At 68.8% G+C, this 18070-nt stretch overlaps 9 pseudogenes; all 9 read left to right on the forward strand.

Moving 5' to 3' along the window:
* Positions 1 to 1504: 1504 nt before the first annotated feature.
* On the forward strand, positions 1505 to 1624 carry LOC148756912 (5S ribosomal RNA; annotated as a pseudogene).
* A 1436-nt stretch (positions 1625 to 3060) lies between these two features.
* LOC148756913 (5S ribosomal RNA) lies at positions 3061 to 3180 on the forward strand (annotated as a pseudogene).
* A 2048-nt stretch (positions 3181 to 5228) lies between these two features.
* LOC148756914 (5S ribosomal RNA) lies at positions 5229 to 5348 on the forward strand (annotated as a pseudogene).
* A 2320-nt stretch (positions 5349 to 7668) lies between these two features.
* On the forward strand, positions 7669 to 7788 carry LOC148756915 (5S ribosomal RNA; annotated as a pseudogene).
* A 1430-nt stretch (positions 7789 to 9218) lies between these two features.
* Positions 9219 to 9338, forward strand: LOC148756916 (5S ribosomal RNA; annotated as a pseudogene).
* A 2048-nt stretch (positions 9339 to 11386) lies between these two features.
* On the forward strand, positions 11387 to 11506 carry LOC148756917 (5S ribosomal RNA; annotated as a pseudogene).
* Positions 11507 to 13826: 2320 nt separating this feature from the next.
* Positions 13827 to 13946, forward strand: LOC148756918 (5S ribosomal RNA; annotated as a pseudogene).
* A 1436-nt stretch (positions 13947 to 15382) lies between these two features.
* Positions 15383 to 15502, forward strand: LOC148756919 (5S ribosomal RNA; annotated as a pseudogene).
* Positions 15503 to 17552: 2050 nt separating this feature from the next.
* On the forward strand, positions 17553 to 17672 carry LOC148756920 (5S ribosomal RNA; annotated as a pseudogene).
* Positions 17673 to 18070: the final 398 nt, after the last annotated feature.

Genomic DNA, 18070 nt, shown 5'->3' on the forward strand with positions numbered 1-18070 from the left:
CCTGGCGGGCCGCCCCGGAGGCTTCAATGGTGACTGCCAACGCCAGGGCAATGCCTCCTTAGAGGAGCCCAGCCCCGGGCACGACCACACTCCGGTGGAGGAGCCGCCACTTCAACACAGCCTCAGTGCGTCTGTAACACTCCGTGTGCCCGCCTGTGCGTCCCTCCCACCCTCCCCCACCCCATATCTGTCAGGCTCTGAGAGGTGCCTGTTGGGCCCTGGCTCTGGCTCAGGAGCTCTCTCCCCGCGTGCCAGCCCCCTCTTTCTCTGTCTCTGTCCATGTCTCTCTGTATGTCTAGATACATACATGTACATATACGTGTATATTTCCATCTCGCTCCCTCTTACTCCTCCTCCCGTTCTGTCTGTCTGTCCCTGTCCTGCGGGGACTCTAGCCCCTCTGCCCGCACAAGAATGCAGGATTTGGCGAGGCCAAGAGGGAACACCAACAGACCACGGATAGGGGGCTCATAGCACCATGTCTCACGGGCGGCTGGCTTGGAGACTCGGCAAGCCGGAGCCGCCCGATCCCCAGCCTGCCGGCCGATTCTCTGCCAACCAACAGACCCGCCAACTTACCGACCCACCAAGCCGGCCAACTGCAGTCCGCGCCCCTCTGCAATTTGCAGTCCACAATCCGCGCTTCCTAGCTTGGCCACCGCAGCTCTGCCGGTGGCCAATGGCCAACTGGCAACAGCTGATGGCCAAGCGGTCACGGCTGATATCCATGCAGCCCCCACGCAGCACCCCTCCACGCGAGGCCCAGAGCCTGGAAAGTGCTCTCTGCGAGTCTGTCCCCACAGTCCCCGTCGGTCTCTCTCCGCCTCTCTCTTGCTCTGTCTCTGGCCTTCTCTCATCCTCTCTCTCACCTCCCTGGGTCAGGAGAGGTGACGTGTAGCCAGTGAAGTGAACAGTGATCGGGCGGGACGCCGGTCGCTGACGAGGGGCGAGAACCCAGAAAGAAGGCTGTGTGAGGAAGGGTGGCGGCGGACTGGAGGTGCTGCCCCCTGGTGGCGGGTGGCTCTCCCTGGCTTTGGGCCAGTGGGTGGGGCCGGCCAGGGCCAGGGCCTGGGTTGCACGTCCCTAGGGTGGAGGGGACTGAGAGGACCCTGCGACCCCCTCGGTGGCCCTGAGAGGTGGGGACAGCACAGCAGCAAGGGGGGTGTGCGGTTGTGGGGCTGGGGGGAGATGAGAGGGGTTGGGGTAGGGGGGCGGGGTAAAAGCCCTTCGGGGCCTGGGGAGGCCCAGGATGCCAGGGCGCCCAGACATATGTCACAGTCAGGGAAGTGACGGAGGCCCGTTAGAGCCACTGGGGGGCGCGAAGGGGCCTCGCTGCGGGCCAGGAGTAGCCCGTCGCCCACACCAGCGGCGTCCGGAGGAGGCGGGGAGCTGGCGGGAGGCGCTCGGGCAGACGTGCTCGCCACCCGAGCGGCCCAGCAGCATGGCGTGCGCTCAGAAGCAGGTCGGGAGCAGGCTCTTGGAGTGCCGGGAGCCGGGTCCCAGCGCCTAAGGCCACACCACCCTGCACGCGCCAGATCTCGTCTGATCTCGGGAGCTAAGCAGGGAGGGGCCTGGTTAGTACTTGGATGGGAGACCGCCTGGGAATAGCTGCAGGCTTTTGCTCGCCTCTCCTTTTGCATCGCCGCCCCGGCGTGGCTCCCTGCGAACCCCTGCCGCCCCTTGCCTCTCTGCAGCCGCCCAGCCAGCCGAAGGTCCCCCTGACCAGCAGAGGGTTAGCCGCCAGGCACTACAAGCTGGCAGCCCCGGCCGCACACCAGGCCCGTCGGCCAGGGCTCCCCCGCACACCCTCTTCTCAGTCCTCTTCAGTCCCGGAGGCTGTCATCTCGATCCCTTCGCCGACCTTCGATCGCCGCCACCGCCAACAGCGCTGCCCTCGCCCCCGCCGCCACCGCCAAATCCGCCGCCATCACCGCGCTCCCCACACCCCCCTCCAGCGCTGCCCTCACCCCTGCCCCCGCCCTCGCCACCGCCATCGCTGTACTGCTTCAATCTCCCGCCTCTGCTCTCCCCTCCTCCGCCGCCAGCACCGCCCTCTTCCCCGCTACCGCCGCCGCCGCCGGCGCCAACCCTCCCCGCGCCCAGCGCCCGCCGACACAGCCCCCAACGCTGCCGCCGCCTCCATCACCGACCTCGCAACCCTCCCGCGCCGCTGCCGCCGACGCCGCCAACGCTGCTCGCGATCAGCCCCCGCTTCTCCCGCCGCCGCCGCCAGGATCACCGCGCTCCCCACCCCCTCCGCCAGCGCTGCCCTCGCCCCCTCCCCCGCCCCCGCCGCCGCCATCGCCGTACTCCCTCAAACTCCCTCCTCTGCTCTCTCCCCCTTGGCCGCCAGCACCGCGCTCCCCATCCCCGCCGCCAGTGCTGCCCTGTTCCCCACCCCCGCCCCCGCCGCCGCCATTGCCGCACTCCCTCAATCTCCCTCCTCTGCTCTCCCCGCCTCCAGCACCGCCATCTCCCCCGCCTCCGCCCCAGCCCCCGCCGCCGCCGCCGCCACCATCGCCATACTCCCTCAATCTCCCGCCTCTGCTCTCCCGGCCTCCTCCGCCCCCGCCGCCGCCGCCGCCGCCGCCGCCGCCGCCGCCGCCGCCGCCCCCCCCTCCGCAGCCGCCCAAGCCGCCGCCGCGGGGTCCTCCCACAACTCCCAAGCCCAGGGTTGCCTGCTGGTGCAGGCCTCCCCCAGCCTTGGGGGTGCGGTTGTTGGTAAACCTGGTGGCGGTAGGGGGGCGGGGTGTATGGCGGTCTGGGTCCGGGGAGTCCCAGGATGCCAGAGTTCCACGAATTCTGGCACCATCAGGGAAGTGGCAGTGTCCCATGGAGCCTCGGGTGGCGCGAAGGGGCCTCGCTGCCGGCCAGGAGTAGCCCGCCGCCCACGCCTGGGGCATTCGGAAGAGGCGGGGAGCCGGACTGGGAGGGGGACGCGGTGCTGGCAGAGCCGGCCAGCAGGTCGATGCTCACCACCGGAGCCGCGCATCTGCATGGCGCGCGCTCACGAGGCAGGCCGGGAGCAGGCTCTTGGGGCGCGGGGAGCCGAGTCCCATCGTCTATGGCCGTACCACCCTGAACGCGCCCGATCTCCTCTGATCTCGGGAGCTAAGCAGGGAGGGGCCTGGTTAGTGCTTGGATGGGAGACCGCCTGGGAATACCTGTAGGCTTTTGCTCGCCTCTCCTTTTGCGCCGCCGCCCCTGCGTGGCTCCCTCCGAACCCCTGCCGCCCCTTGCCCCTCTGCAGCCGCCCATCCAGCCGAAGGTCCCCCTGGCCAGAGGCCGGTCAGCCACCCGGCGCTACAAGCTGGCAGCCCCGGCCGCACACCAGGCCCGTCGGCCAGGGCTCACCCCCACACCCTCTTCTTAGTCCTCTTCGCCGAGGCAGGCAGTCAGCCAGCAGCAGTTAGCCGAGCCTGTGTCTCCGCCGGCAGGCACCTCTCCCCACACCCCCGCGCGCCCCCTCCCATCGCCCACAAGAGCCAGGAACCCTCCCTTCCCGCAGTGGCCCCAACACACAGGGTACAAAGAGCCGGGACAAAGCAGGGGACTGAGGGAGCAGCACCCCAACACACCGCACGCCCTCGGACTCCAGGAGAGACCACCACAAGGGGAAGTGCAGGCACGCAGGCACACAACACTCTCAACCAGGGTGCCTGTGGGCTGCCACTCTCCTCCCGCGGGGCGGGGGGTTCCTGGGCGGGGCTCGGAGCCCACTGGCCCTCCCGCCCGGCCCGGGGGCTTCAAGGGTGACTTTCAATGCCCGGGCACTGCCTCCTTAGTGGAGCCCAGCCACGGGCATGACCACACTTCGGTTGAGAAGCTGCCACTTCAAAGCAGCGTCAGTGCGTCTGTCCCAGTCCGTGTGCCCGCTTGTGCGTCCCTCCCCCCTCCCCCACCCCATGTCTCTCTGGCTCTGTGACGTGCCTGTTGGGCTCTGGCTCTGGCTCAGGAGCTCTCTCCCCGCGTGCCAGCCCCCTCTTTCTCTGTCTCTGTCCATGTCTTTCTGTATGTCTAGGTACATACAGGTACATATAGGTGTATATTTCGATCTCGCTCCCTCTTTCTCCTCCTCCCGTTCTCTCTGTCGGTCCCTGTCCTGCGGGGACTCTAGTCCCTCTGCCCGCACAAGAACGCAGGATATGGCGAGGCCAAGAGGGAACACCAACAGAGCCACGGATAGGGGGCTCATAGCACTATGTCTCACGGGCGGCTGGCTCGGAGACACGGCAAGCCGGAGCCGCCCGATCCCCAACCTGTCGGCCGCTTCTCTGCCAACCCACCGACACACCGCCCGTCGACCCGCCAAGCGGGCCCACTGCAATCCGCGCCCCTCTGCAATTTGCAGTCCACCATCCGCGCTTCCTAGCTTGGCCACCGCAGCTCCTCCGGTGGCCAGTGGCCAATTGGCAACAGCTGATGGCCAAGCGGTCACAGCTGATGACCATGCAGCCCCCAAGCAGCACCCCTCCACGCGAGGCCCAGAGCCTGGAGAGTGCTCTCTGCGAGTCTGTCCCCACAGTCCCCGTCTGTCTCTCTCCGCCTCTCTCTTGCTCCGTCTCTGGCCTTCTCTCATCCTCTCTCTCACCTCCCTGGGTCAGGAGAGGTGACGTGTAGCCAGTGAAGGGACCGGACATCGGGCGGGGCTCCGGTCGCTGACGAGGGTTCCAGGGCCCAGACTGAAGGCTTGTGACGAAGGGTGGCTGCAGACTGGAGATGCTGCACCCTGGTGGCGCGGGTGGCTCTCCCTGGCTTTGGGCCTGTGGATGGGTCCGGTCAGGGCCAGGGCCTGGGTTGCACGTCCCTAGGGCCGGAGGGGACTGAGAGGACCCTGCGACCCCCTCGGTGGCCCTGAGAGGTGGGGACAGCACAGCAGCAAGGGGGGTGTGCGGTTGTGTGGCTGGGGGGAGATTTGAGGGGTTGGGGTAGGGGGACGGGGTAAAAGCCCTTCGGGGCCTGGGGAGGCCCAGGATGCCAGGGCGCCCAGACATATGTCACAGTCAGGGAAGTGACAGAGGCCCGTGGAGCCACTGGGGGGCGCGAAGGTGCCTCGCTGCGGGCCAGGAGTAGCCCGTCGCCCACACCAGCGGCGTCCGGAGGAGGCGGGGAGCAGGCGGGAGCCGCTCAGGCAGACGTGCTCGCCACCCTAGCGGCCCAGCAGCACGGCGCGCGGTCAGAGGCAGGCCGGGAGCAGGCTCTTGGGGCGCGGGGAGCCGGGTCCCAGCGTCTAGGGCCATACCACCCTGAACGCGCCCGATCTCGTCTGATCTCGGGAGCTAAGCAGGGCGGGGCCTGGTTAGTACTTGGATGGGAGACCGCCTGGGAATAGCTGCAGGCTTTTGCTCGCCTCTCCTTTTGCGCCGCCGCCCCGGCGTGGCTCCCTCCGAACCCCTGCCGCACCTTGCCCCTCTGCAGCCGCCCAGGCAGCCGAAGGTCCCCCTGGCCAGAGGAGGGTCAGTCGCCCAGCACTACAAGCTCGCATCCCCGGCCGCACACCAGGCCTGTCGGCCAGGGCTCCCCCCCACTCCCTCTTCTTAGTGCTCTTCGCCAAGGCAGGCCCTCAGCCTGCAGCAGTCAGCCGCCTCTCGGTCGCCGCCACCGCCATCGCAGGGCTCCCTCTCGCTCCCCGACCCTGCCGCCGCCGCAACCCCCAACGCCCAAGCCCAGGGCTGCCTGCCGGCGCAGGCCTCCACCAGGCTCTCTCCATCCCAGGACGTGCCGGTGCTTTGCACCTCTCCCCGAGCCCAGGGCACGCCCATCCCTGCGCCTGCCCTCGGGTCCCGACACACACGATCGGCGTGACCTCGGGCAAACGGGACGCCCACACGCCCCGCCCCACCGGAGTCTTCTGTCTCCGCTGGCAGGCACCTCGCCCCACACCCCCGCGCGCCCCTCCCGTCTCCCACAAGAGCCAGGAGCCCTCCCTTCCCGCCGGCCACGGTGTCCCTGAAACACAGGGCACAAAGAGCCGGGATAAACCAGGGGACGGCGGGAGCAGCACCCCAACACACCACGCGACATCGACTCCAGGGGAGACCACCACAAGGGCAGAGCAGGCACGCAGGCACACAACCCTCACAACCAGGGTGCCTGGGGGTGCCACTCTCCTCCCGCGGGCGGGTGCCTGGGCGGGGCTCAGAGACCACAGGCCCTCCGGAGACCCTGGCGGGCCGCCCCGGAGGCTTCAATGGTGACTGCCAACGCCAGGGCAATGCCTCCTTAGAGGAGCCCAGCCCCGGGCACGACCACACTCCGGTGGAGGAGCCGCCACTTCAACACAGCCTCAGTGCGTCTGTAACACTCCGTGTGCCCGCCTGTGCGTCCCTCCCACCCTCCCCCACCCCATATCTGTCAGGCTCTGAGAGGTGCCTGTTGGGCCCTGGCTCTGGCTCAGGAGCTCTCTCCCCGCGTGCCAGCCCCCTCTTTCTCTGTCTCTGTCCATGTCTCTCTGTATGTCTAGATACATACATGTACATATACGTGTATATTTCCATCTCGCTCCCTCTTACTCCTCCTCCCGTTCTGTCTGTCTGTCCCTGTCCTGCGGGGACTCTAGCCCCTCTGCCCGCACAAGAATGCAGGATTTGGCGAGGCCAAGAGGGAACACCAACAGACCACGGATAGGGGGCTCATAGCACCATGTCTCACGGGCGGCTGGCTTGGAGACTCGGCAAGCCGGAGCCGCCCGATCCCCAGCCTGCCGGCCGATTCTCTGCCAACCAACAGACCCGCCAACTTACCGACCCACCAAGCCGGCCAACTGCAGTCCGCGCCCCTCTGCAATTTGCAGTCCACAATCCGCGCTTCCTAGCTTGGCCACCGCAGCTCTGCCGGTGGCCAATGGCCAACTGGCAACAGCTGATGGCCAAGCGGTCATGGCTGATATCCATGCAGCCCCCACGCAGCACCCCTCCACGCGAGGCCCAGAGCCTGGAAAGTGCTCTCTGCGAGTCTGTCCCCACAGTCCCCGTCGGTCTCTCTCCGCCTCTCTCTTGCTCTGTCTCTGGCCTTCTCTCATCCTCTCTCTCACCTCCCTGGGTCAGGAGAGGTGACGTGTAGCCAGTGAAGTGAACAGTGATCGGGCGGGACGCCGGTCGCTGACGAGGGGCGAGAACCCAGAAAGAAGGCTGTGTGAGGAAGGGTGGCGGCGGACTGGAGGTGCTGCCCCCTGGTGGCGGGTGGCTCTCCCTGGCTTTGGGCCAGTGGGTGGGGCCGGCCAGGGCCAGGGCCTGGGTTGCACGTCCCTAGGGTGGAGGGGACTGAGAGGACCCTGCGACCCCCTCGGTGGCCCTGAGAGGTGGGGACAGCACAGCAGCAAGGGGGGTGTGCGGTTGTGGGGCTGGGGGGAGATGAGAGGGGTTGGGGTAGGGGGGCGGGGTAAAAGCCCTTCGGGGCCTGGGGAGGCCCAGGATGCCAGGGCGCCCAGACATATGTCACAGTCAGGGAAGTGACGGAGGCCCGTTAGAGCCACTGGGGGGCGCGAAGGGGCCTCGCTGCGGGCCAGGAGTAGCCCGTCGCCCACACCAGCGGCGTCCGGAGGAGGCGGGGAGCTGGCGGGAGGCGCTCGGGCAGACGTGCTCGCCACCCGAGCGGCCCAGCAGCATGGCGTGCGCTCAGAAGCAGGTCGGGAGCAGGCTCTTGGAGTGCCGGGAGCCGGGTCCCAGCGCCTAAGGCCACACCACCCTGCACGCGCCAGATCTCGTCTGATCTCGGGAGCTAAGCAGGGAGGGGCCTGGTTAGTACTTGGATGGGAGACCGCCTGGGAATAGCTGCAGGCTTTTGCTCGCCTCTCCTTTTGCATCGCCGCCCCGGCGTGGCTCCCTGCGAACCCCTGCCGCCCCTTGCCTCTCTGCAGCCGCCCAGCCAGCCGAAGGTCCCCCTGACCAGCAGAGGGTTAGCCGCCAGGCACTACAAGCTGGCAGCCCCGGCCGCACACCAGGCCCGTCGGCCAGGGCTCCCCCGCACACCCTCTTCTCAGTCCTCTTCAGTCCCGGAGGCTGTCATCTCGATCCCTTCGCCGACCTTCGATCGCCGCCACCGCCAACAGCGCTGCCCTCGCCCCCGCCGCCACCGCCAAATCCGCCGCCATCACCGCGCTCCCCACACCCCCCTCCAGCGCTGCCCTCACCCCTGCCCCCGCCCTCGCCACCGCCATCGCTGTACTGCTTCAATCTCCCGCCTCTGCTCTCCCCTCCTCCGCCGCCAGCACCGCCCTCTTCCCCGCTACCGCCGCCGCCGGCGCCAACCCTCCCCGCGCCCAGCGCCCGCCGACACAGCCCCCAACGCTGCCGCCGCCTCCATCGCCGACCTCGCAACCCTCCCGCGCCGCTGCCGCCGACGCCGCCAACGCTGCTCGCGATCAGCCCCCGCTTCTCCCGCCGCCGCCGCGATCACCGCGCTCCCCACCCCCTCCGCCAGCGCTGCCCTCGCCCCCTCCCCCGCCCCCGCCGCCGCCATCGCCGTACTCCCTCAAACTCCCTCCTCTGCTCTCCCCACCTCGGCCGCCAGCACCGCGCTCCCCATCCCCGCCGCCAGTGCTGCCCTGTTCCCCACCCCCGCCCCCGCCGCCGCCATTGCCGCACTCCCTCAATCTCCCTCCTCTGCTCTCCCCGCCTCCAGCACCGCCATCTCCCCCGCCTCCGCCCCAGCCCCCGCCGCCGCCGCCGCCACCATCGCCATACTCCCTCAATCTCCCGCCTCTGCTCTCCCGGCCTCCTCCGCCCCCGCCGCCGCCGCCGCCGCCGCCGCCGCCGCCGCCGCCGCCGCCCCCCCCTCCGCAGCCGCCCAAGCCGCCTCCGCGGGGTCCTCCCACAACTCCCAAGCCCAGGGTTGCCTGCTGGTGCAGGCCTCCCCCAGCCTTGGGGGTGCGGTTGTTGGTAAACCTGGTGGCGGTAGGGGGGCGGGGTGTATGGCGGTCTGGGTCCGGGGAGTCCCAGGATGCCAGAGTTCCACGAATTCTGGCACCATCAGGGAAGTGGCAGTGTCCCATGGAGCCTCGGGTGGCGCGAAGGGGCCTCGCTGCCGGCCAGGAGTAGCCCGCCGCCCACGCCTGGGGCATTCGGAAGAGGCGGGGAGCCGGACTGGGAGGGGGACGCGGTGCTGGCAGAGCCGGCCAGCAGGTCGATGCTCACCACCGGAGCCGCGCATCTGCATGGCGCGCGCTCACGAGGCAGGCCGGGAGCAGGCTCTTGGGGCGCGGGGAGCCGAGTCCCATCGTCTATGGCCGTACCACCCTGAACGCGCCCGATCTCCTCTGATCTCGGGAGCTAAGCAGGGAGGGGCCTGGTTAGTGCTTGGATGGGAGACCGCCTGGGAATACCTGTAGGCTTTTGCTCGCCTCTCCTTTTGCGCCGCCGCCCCTGCGTGGCTCCCTCCGAACCCCTGCCGCCCCTTGCCCCTCTGCAGCCGCCCATCCAGCCGAAGGTCCCCCTGGCCAGAGGCCGGTCAGCCACCCGGCGCTACAAGCTGGCAGCCCCGGCCGCACACCAGGCCCGTCGGCCAGGGCTCACCCCCACACCCTCTTCTTAGTCCTCTTCGCCGAGGCAGGCAGTCAGCCAGCAGCAGTTAGCCGAGCCTGTGTCTCCGCCGGCAGGCACCTCTCCCCACACCCCCGCGCGCCCCCTCCCATCGCCCACAAGAGCCAGGAACCCTCCCTTCCCGCAGTGGCCCCAACACACAGGGTACAAAGAGCCGGGACAAAGCAGGGGACTGAGGGAGCAGCACCCCAACACACCGCACGCCCTCGGACTCCAGGAGAGACCACCACAAGGGGAAGTGCAGGCACGCAGGCACACAACACTCTCAACCAGGGTGCCTGTGGGCTGCCACTCTCCTCCCGCGGGGCGGGGGGTTCCTGGGCGGGGCTCGGAGCCCACTGGCCCTCCCGCCCGGCCCGGGGGCTTCAAGGGTGACTTTCAATGCCCGGGCACTGCCTCCTTAGTGGAGCCCAGCCACGGGCATGACCACACTTCGGTTGAGAAGCTGCCACTTCAAAGCAGCGTCAGTGCGTCTGTCCCAGTCCGTGTGCCCGCTTGTGCGTCCCTCCCCCCTCCCCCACCCCATGTCTCTCTGGCTCTGTGACGTGCCTGTTGGGCTCTGGCTCTGGCTCAGGAGCTCTCTCCCCGCGTGCCAGCCCCCTCTTTCTCTGTCTCTGTCCATGTCTCTCTGTATGTCTAGGTACATACAGGTACATATAGGTGTATATTTCGATCTCGCTCCCTCTTTCTCCTCCTCCCGTTCTCTCTGTCGGTCCCTGTCCTGCGGGGACTCTAGTCCCTCTGCCCGCACAAGAACGCAGGATATGGCGAGGCCAAGAGGGAACACCAACAGAGCCACGGATAGGGGGCTCATAGCACTATGTCTCACGGGCGGCTGGCTCGGAGACACGGCAAGCCGGAGCCGCCCGATCCCCAACCTGTCGGCCGCTTCTCTGCCAACCCACCGACACACCGCCCGTCGACCCGCCAAGCGGGCCCACTGCAATCCGCGCCCCTCTGCAATTTGCAGTCCACCATCCGCGCTTCCTAGCTTGGCCACCGCAGCTCCTCCGGTGGCCAGTGGCCAATTGGCAACAGCTGATGGCCAAGCGGTCACAGCTGATGACCATGCAGCCCCCAAGCAGCACCCCTCCACGCGAGGCCCAGAGCCTGGAGAGTGCTCTCTGCGAGTCTGTCCCCACAGTCCCCGTCTGTCTCTCTCCGCCTCTCTCTTGCTCCGTCTCTGGCCTTCTCTCATCCTCTCTCTCACCTCCCTGGGTCAGGAGAGGTGACGTGTAGCCAGTGAAGGGACCGGACATCGGGCGGGGCTCCGGTCGCTGACGAGGGTTCCAGGGCCCAGACTGAAGGCTTGTGACGAAGGGTGGCTGCAGACTGGAGATGCTGCACCCTGGTGGCGCGGGTGGCTCTCCCTGGCTTTGGGCCTGTGGATGGGTCCGGTCAGGGCCAGGGCCTGGGTTGCACGTCCCTAGGGCCGGAGGGGACTGAGAGGACCCTGCGACCCCCTCGGTGGCCCTGAGAGGTGGGGACAGCACAGCAGCAAGGGGGGTGTGCGGTTGTGTGGCTGGGGGGAGATTTGAGGGGTTGGGGTAGGGGGACGGGGTAAAAGCCCTTCGGGGCCTGGGGAGGCCCAGGATGCCAGGGCGCCCAGACATATGTCACAGTCAGGGAAGTGACAGAGGCCCGTGGAGCCACTGGGGGGCGCGAAGGTGCCTCGCTGCGGGCCAGGAGTAGCCCGTCGCCCACACCAGCGGCGTCCGGAGGAGGCGGGGAGCGGGCGGGAGCCGCTCAGGCAGACGTGCTCGCCACCCTAGCGGCCCAGCAGCACGGCGCGCGGTCAGAGGCAGGCCGGGAGCAGGCTCTTGGGGCGCGGGGAGCCGGGTCCCAGCGTCTAGGGCCATACCACCCTGAACGCGCCCGATCTCGTCTGATCTCGGGAGCTAAGCAGGGCGGGGCCTGGTTAGTACTTGGATGGGAGACCGCCTGGGAATAGCTGCAGGCTTTTGCTCGCCTCTCCTTTTGCGCCGCCGCCCCGGCGTGGCTCCCTCCGAACCCCTGCCGCACCTTGCCCCTCTGCAGCCGCCCAGGCAGCCGAAGGTCCCCCTGGCCAGAGGAGGGTCAGTCGCCCAGCACTACAAGCTCGCATCCCCGGCCGCACACCAGGCCTGTCGGCCAGGGCTCCCCCCCACTCCCTCTTCTTAGTGCTCTTCGCCAAGGCAGGCCCTCAGCCTGCAGCAGTCAGCCGCCTCTCGGTCGCCGCCACCGCCATCGCAGGGCTCCCTCTCGCTCCCCGACCCTGCCGCCGCCGCAACCCCCAACGCCCAAGCCCAGGGCTGCCTGCCGGCGCAGGCCTCCACCAGGCTCTCTCCATCCCAGGACGTGCCGGTGCTTTGCACCTCTCCCCGAGCCCAGGGCACGCCCATCCCTGCGCCTGCCCTCGGGTCCCGACACACACGATCGGCGTGACCTCGGGCAAACGGGACGCCCACACGCCCCGCCCCACCGGAGTCTTCTGTCTCCGCTGGCAGGCACCTCGCCCCACACCCCCGCGCGCCCCTCCCGTCTCCCACAAGAGCCAGGAGCCCTCCCTTCCCGCCGGCCACGGTGTCCCTGAAACACAGGGCACAAAGAGCCGGGACAAACCAGGGGACGGCGGGAGCAGCACCCCAACACACCACGCGACATCGACTCCAGGGGAGACCACCACAAGGGCAGAGCAGGCACGCAGGCACACAACCCTCACAACCAGGGTGCCTGGGGGTGCCACTCTCCTCCCGCGGGCGGGTGCCTGGGTGGGGCTCAGAGACCACAGGCCCTCCGGAGACCCTGGCGGGCCGCCCCGGAGGCTTCAATGGTGACTGCCAACGCCAGGGCAATGCCTCCTTAGAGGAGCCCAGCCCCGGGCACGACCACACTCCGGTGGAGGAGCTGCCACTTCAACACAGCCTCAGTGCGTCTGTAACACTCCGTGTGCCCGCCTGTGCGTCCCTCCCACCCTCCCCCACCCCATATCTGTCAGGCTCTGAGAGGTGCCTGTTGGGCCCTGGCTCTGGCTCAGGAGCTCTCTCCCCGCGTGCCAGCCCCCTCTTTCTCTGTCTCTGTCCATGTCTCTCTGTATGTCTAGATACATACATGTACATATACGTGTATATTTCCATCTCGCTCCCTCTTACTCCTCCTCCCGTTCTGTCTGTCTGTCCCTGTCCTGCGGGGACTCTAGCCCCTCTGCCCGCACAAGAATGCAGGATTTGGCGAGGCCAAGAGGGAACACCAACAGACCACGGATAGGGGGCTCATAGCACCATGTCTCACGGGCGGCTGGCTTGGAGACTCGGCAAGCCGGAGCCGCCCGATCCCCAGCCTGCCGGCCGATTCTCTGCCAACCAACAGACCCGCCAACTTACCGACCCACCAAGCCGGCCAACTGCAGTCCGCGCCCCTCTGCAATTTGCAGTCCACAATCCGCGCTTCCTAGCTTGGCCACCGCAGCTCTGCCGGTGGCCAATGGCCAACTGGCAACAGCTGATGGCCAAGCGGTCACGGCTGATATCCATGCAGCCCCCACGCAGCACCCCTCCACGCGAGGCCCAGAGCCTGGAAAGTGCTCTCTGCGAGTCTGTCCCCACAGTCCCCGTCGGTCTCTCTCCGCCTCTCTCTTGCTCTGTCTCTGGCCTTCTCTCATCCTCTCTCTCACCTCCCTGGGTCAGGAGAGGTGACGTGTAGCCAGTGAAGTGAACAGTGATCGGGCGGGACGCCGGTCGCTGACGAGGGGCGAGAACCCAGAAAGAAGGCTGTGTGAGGAAGGGTGGCGGCGGACTGGAGGTGCTGCCCCCTGGTGGCGGGTGGCTCTCCCTGGCTTTGGGCCAGTGGGTGGGGCCGGCCAGGGCCAGGGCCTGGGTTGCACGTCCCTAGGGTGGAGGGGACTGAGAGGACCCTGCGACCCCCTCGGTGGCCCTGAGAGGTGGGGACAGCACAGCAGCAAGGGGGGTGTGCGGTTGTGGGGCTGGGGGGAGATGAGAGGGGTTGGGGTAGGGGGGCGGGGTAAAAGCCCTTCGGGGCCTGGGGAGGCCCAGGATGCCAGGGCGCCCAGACATATGTCACAGTCAGGGAAGTGACGGAGGCCCGTTAGAGCCACTGGGGGGCGCGAAGGGGCCTCGCTGCGGGCCAGGAGTAGCCCGTCGCCCACACCAGCGGCGTCCGGAGGAGGCGGGGAGCTGGCGGGAGGCGCTCGGGCAGACGTGCTCGCCACCCGAGCGGCCCAGCAGCATGGCGTGCGCTCAGAAGCAGGTCGGGAGCAGGCTCTTGGAGTGCCGGGAGCCGGGTCCCAGCGCCTAAGGCCACACCACCCTGCACGCGCCAGATCTCGTCTGATCTCGGGAGCTAAGCAGGGAGGGGCCTGGTTAGTACTTGGATGGGAGACCGCCTGGGAATAGCTGCAGGCTTTTGCTCGCCTCTCCTTTTGCATCGCCGCCCCGGCGTGGCTCCCTGCGAACCCCTGCCGCCCCTTGCCTCTCTGCAGCCGCCCAGCCAGCCGAAGGTCCCCCTGACCAGCAGAGGGTTATCCGCCAGGCACTACAAGCTGGCAGCCCCGGCCGCACACCAGGCCCGTCGGCCAGGGCTCCCCCGCACACCCTCTTCTCAGTCCTCTTCAGTCCCGGAGGCTGTCATCTCGATCCCTTCGCCGACCTTCGATCGCCGCCACCGCCAACAGCGCTGCCCTCGCCCCCGCCGCCACCGCCAAATCCGCCGCCATCACCGCGCTCCCCACACCCCCCTCCAGCGCTGCCCTCACCCCTGCCCCCGCCCTCGCCACCGCCATCGCTGTACTGCTTCAATCTCCCGCCTCTGCTCTCCCCTCCTCCGCCGCCAGCACCGCCCTCTTCCCCGCTACCGCCGCCGCCGCCGGCGCCAACCCTCCCCGCGCCCAGCGCCCGCCGACACAGCCCCCAACGCTGCCGCCGCCTCCATCACCGACCTCGCAACCCTCCCGCGCCGCTGCCGCCGACGCCGCCAACGCTGCTCGCGATCAGCCCCCGCTTCTCCCGCCGCCGCCGCCGCGATCACCGCGCTCCCCACCCCCTCCGCCAGCGCTGCCCTCGCCCCCTCCCCCGCCCCCGCCGCCGCCATCGCCGTACTCCCTCAAACTCCCTCCTCTGCTCTCTCCCCCTTGGCCGCCAGCACCGCGCTCCCCATCCCCGCCGCCAGTGCTGCCCTGTTCCCCACCCCCGCCCCCGCCGCCGCCATTGCCGCACTCCCTCAATCTCCCTCCTCTGCTCTCCCCGCCTCCAGCACCGCCATCTCCCCCGCCTCCGCCCCAGCCCCCGCCGCCGCCGCCGCCACCATCGCCATACTCCCTCAATCTCCCGCCTCTGCTCTCCCGGCCTCCTCCGCCCCCGCCGCCGCCGCCGCCGCCGCCGCCGCCGCCGCCGCCGCCGCCCCCCCCTCCGCAGCCGCCCAAGCCGCCGCCGCGGGGTCCTCCCACAACTCCCAAGCCCAGGGTTGCCTGCTGGTGCAGGCCTCCCCCAGCCTTGGGGGTGCGGTTGTTGGTAAACCTGGTGGCGGTAGGGGGGCGGGGTGTATGGCGGTCTGGGTCCGGGGAGTCCCAGGATGCCAGAGTTCCACGAATTCTGGCACCATCAGGGAAGTGGCAGTGTCCCATGGAGCCTCGGGTGGCGCGAAGGGGCCTCGCTGCCGGCCAGGAGTAGCCCGCCGCCCACGCCTGGGGCATTCGGAAGAGGCGGGGAGCCGGACTGGGAGGGGGACGCGGTGCTGGCAGAGCCGGCCAGCAGGTCGATGCTCACCACCGGAGCCGCGCATCTGCATGGCGCGCGCTCACGAGGCAGGCCGGGAGCAGGCTCTTGGGGCGCGGGGAGCCGAGTCCCATCGTCTATGGCCGTACCACCCTGAACGCGCCCGATCTCCTCTGATCTCGGGAGCTAAGCAGGGAGGGGCCTGGTTAGTGCTTGGATGGGAGACCGCCTGGGAATACCTGTAGGCTTTTGCTCGCCTCTCCTTTTGCGCCGCCGCCCCTGCGTGGCTCCCTCCGAACCCCTGCCGCCCCTTGCCCCTCTGCAGCCGCCCATCCAGCCGAAGGTCCCCCTGGCCAGAGGCCGGTCAGCCACCCGGCGCTACAAGCTGGCAGCCCCGGCCGCACACCAGGCCCGTCGGCCAGGGCTCACCCCCACACCCTCTTCTTAGTCCTCTTCGCCGAGGCAGGCAGTCAGCCAGCAGCAGTTAGCCGAGCCTGTGTCTCCGCCGGCAGGCACCTCTCCCCACACCCCCGCGCGCCCCCTCCCATCGCCCACAAGAGCCAGGAACCCTCCCTTCCCGCAGTGGCCCCAACACACAGGGTACAAAGAGCCGGGACAAAGCAGGGGACTGAGGGAGCAGCACCCCAACACACCGCACGCCCTCGGACTCCAGGAGAGACCACCACAAGGGGAAGTGCAGGCACGCAGGCACACAACACTCTCAACCAGGGTGCCTGTGGGCTGCCACTCTCCTCCCGCGGGGCGGGGGGTTCCTGGGCGGGGCTCGGAGCCCACTGGCCCTCCCGCCCGGCCCGGGGGCTTCAAGGGTGACTTTCAATGCCCGGGCACTGCCTCCTTAGTGGAGCCCAGCCACGGGCATGACCACACTTCGGTTGAGAAGCTGCCACTTCAAAGCAGCGTCAGTGCGTCTGTCCCAGTCCGTGTGCCCGCTTGTGCGTCCCTCCCCCCTCCCCCACCCCATGTCTCTCTGGCTCTGTGACGTGCCTGTTGGGCTCTGGCTCTGGCTCAGGAGCTCTCTCCCCGCGTGCCAGCCCCCTCTTTCTCTGTCTCTGTCCATGTCTCTCTGTATGTCTAGGTACATACAGGTACATATAGGTGTATATTTCGATCTCGCTCCCTCTTTCTCCTCCTCCCGTTCTCTCTGTCGGTCCCTGTCCTGCGGGGACTCTAGTCCCTCTGCCCGCACAAGAACGCAGGATATGGCGAGGCCAAGAGGGAACACCAACAGAGCCACGGATAGGGGGCTCATAGCACTATGTCTCACGGGCGGCTGGCTCGGAGACACGGCAAGCCGGAGCCGCCCGATCCCCAACCTGTCGGCCGCTTCTCTGCCAACCCACCGACACACCGCCCGTCGACCCGCCAAGCGGGCCCACTGCAATCCGCGCCCCTCTGCAATTTGCAGTCCACCATCCGCGCTTCCTAGCTTGGCCACCGCAGCTCCTCCGGTGGCCAGTGGCCAATTGGCAACAGCTGATGGCCAAGCGGTCACAGCTGATGACCATGCAGCCCCCAAGCAGCACCCCTCCACGCGAGGCCCAGAGCCTGGAGAGTGCTCTCTGCGAGTCTGTCCCCACAGTCCCCGTCTGTCTCTCTCCGCCTCTCTCTTGCTCCGTCTCTGGCCTTCTCTCATCCTCTCTCTCACCTCCCTGGGTCAGGAGAGGTGACGTGTAGCCAGTGAAGGGACCGGACATCGGGCGGGGCTCCGGTCGCTGACGAGGGTTCCAGGGCCCAGACTGAAGGCTTGTGACGAAGGGTGGCTGCAGACTGGAGATGCTGCACCCTGGTGGCGCGGGTGGCTCTCCCTGGCTTTGGGCCTGTGGATGGGTCCGGTCAGGGCCAGGGCCTGGGTTGCACGTCCCTAGGGCCGGAGGGGACTGAGAGGACCCTGCGACCCCCTCGGTGGCCCTGAGAGGTGGGGACAGCACAGCAGCAAGGGGGGTGTGCGGTTGTGTGGCTGGGGGGAGATTTGAGGGGTTGGGGTAGGGGGACGGGGTAAAAGCCCTTCGGGGCCTGGGGAGGCCCAGGATGCCAGGGCGCCCAGACATATGTCACAGTCAGGGAAGTGACAGAGGCCCGTGGAGCCACTGGGGGGCGCGAAGGTGCCTCGCTGCGGGCCAGGAGTAGCCCGTCGCCCACACCAGCGGCGTCCGGAGGAGGCGGGGAGCGGGCGGGAGCCGCTCAGGCAGACGTGCTCGCCACCCTAGCGGCCCAGCAGCACGGCGCGCGCGGTCAGAGGCAGGCCGGGAGCAGGCTCTTGGGGCGCGGGGAGCCGGGTCCCAGCGTCTAGGGCCATACCACCCTGAACGCGCCCGATCTCCTCTGATCTCGGGAGCTAAGCAGGGCGGGGCCTGGTTAGTACTTGGATGGGAGACCGCCTGGGAATAGCTGCAGGCTTTTGCTCGCCTCTCCTTTTGCGCCGCCGCCCCGGCGTGGCTCCCTCCGAACCCCTGCCGCACCTTGCCCCTCTGCAGCCGCCCAGGCAGCCGAAGGTCCCCCTGGCCAGAGGAGGGTCAGTCGCCCAGCACTACAAGCTCGCATCCCCGGCCGCACACCAGGCCTGTCGGCCAGGGCTCCCCCCCACTCCCTCTTCTTAGTGCTCTTCGCCAAGGCAGGCCCTCAGCCTGCAGCAGTCAGCCGCCTCTCGGTCGCCGCCACCGCCATCGCAGGGCTCCCTCTCGCTCCCCGACCCTGCCGCCGCCGCAACCCCCAACGCCCAAGCCCAGGGCTGCCTGCCGGCGCAGGCCTCCACCAGGCTCTCTCCATCCCAGGACGTGCCGGTGCTTTGCACCTCTCCCCGAG

Source organism: Rhinolophus sinicus, chromosome 10 (assembly GCF_057876585.1).
Source record: "Rhinolophus sinicus isolate RSI-liver-muscle chromosome 10, RSI-T2T, whole genome shotgun sequence".
Classification (NCBI taxonomy): domain Eukaryota; kingdom Metazoa; phylum Chordata; class Mammalia; order Chiroptera; family Rhinolophidae; genus Rhinolophus; species Rhinolophus sinicus.